We start from the raw sequence: 1,664 nt of genomic DNA, 5'->3' as shown, positions 1-1,664 counted from the left end.
CACCAACAGAATAGCCTAGCCTGCTTCGTTGCAGACAGTGTCAAGCTAATTGTATTATATACTGTAGGTTTGACAGGATTTCTATAGCTAGCCCATTTGGCATCAGGCATATAGAACAAGGTGTGGCTGGCCAGTTATAATGGCCAAATAGCTGAAGCTAGTACCCATGGGATGCTGCCATGGCGTTACTCGAGGCGATAGGATTTGATAGTACATCAGTACACTGGATGAAATCCTACCTTGAGGGAAGAGAACAAATGGTTGACATGAATGGAACCACGTCCTCCCCCCTCCCAGTGAACTGTGGGGGCCGTTACAATTCCTATTATACATTAACGACATGAGTGCCGCCTGTAATTGCAAACTGTTCCTGTTTGCAGACGACTCTGTTAACTTATTACTGTCTTGTTTCCTGTTCTCTATGACCAGTGTAAATGGCATGTGTTGCACTGTGAGGCAACGGGGGACGTTTATGAAGGGGGGACCGGAAGGGGGTAAACCGGATGTTGTGATACTGTGTGGCAGTTGTGGCGTTGGTATGGCGTGGTGCCGACAATAAAGTTGTGCTGAGAAACTAGTTGTCTTATTGAGTAACATTGGTAGCAGAGATGGCTGGAAACTATAAAGTCCCACCAGGCTTCGACGAAGGGAAGCCATATGAAACTTGGAAGAATGAAATCGAAATCTGGAGCAGAGTTACGGAACTTACAAAAAAGAAACAAGCCCTTGCGGTGGTTTTGGCGCTATCTGGATGTGCGAGAGAAACGGCGATGGAAATACCCGTTGATGACTTAAATAAAGTTGACGGTATGATCACTTTGATTGCAAAGCTTGACAATTTGTTTCTTAAAGAAGAGAAAGATCAAGTCTATGAAGCTTACTCGAGCTTTGATCGGATAACGAGAGACGGCAGCGTGTCCATGGCGGACTATATCATTGATTTTGAGCAACGTTATTCTCGTATACGAAAGTACAAAATGGAACTCCCCGACGCAGTGTTGGCTTTCAAACTATTGGATACTGCATGCTTGGACATGAAAGACCGTCAGTTAGCCCTCACAGCATGTACAGATCTGACTTTTGCGTCCATGAAGTCAGCATTGAAGAGGATATTCGGAGGAAATACGTCAGCTCCCAGCATGGGTATCAACCAAGAAACGTTTGTAACGACGGAGCAGAGACAACAGAAGGGCATGTGGCCTCAACAGGATCAACAGAAGACACCAGTGCTTGGCACAAATCCTTTGGACAGGTACGGTCGAAGATCAAAGTGTGCGGTCTGTCAATCAACATTTCATTGGGCCAAAGACTGTCCGCATAATGAGGAAAGTTATACAGATGCAGTAGAGGAGTGCAACATTACTCTGTACACTAAAGAGACCTCCAATGGAGTACAAATGTCAAATGGAATAGTTATGACAGAGTGTTTTGGTTCAGCAATAATAGACACTGCATGTACACGGACTGTGTGTGGACAGGGGTGGCTAGATGGCTACATAACTGAACTGAGCCAGAAAGAGTTGAGTGATTTGAGAAAAACTGAAAAACGCAGCCATAAACCATTCAAGTTTGGTGATGGAAAAGTGTTGTATTCCACAAAAAGTTTGAAAATTCCTGCAACAATTGGACAGACCAGGTGTCACATTGAAACGGAGGTAGTTGCA

The sequence above is a fragment of the Electrona antarctica genome, assembly GCF_951216825.1.
Source record: "Electrona antarctica genome assembly, chromosome: 22".
Taxonomy (NCBI): Eukaryota; Metazoa; Chordata; class Actinopteri; order Myctophiformes; family Myctophidae; genus Electrona; species Electrona antarctica.
Note: the sequence above shows the minus strand (reverse complement) of the source record.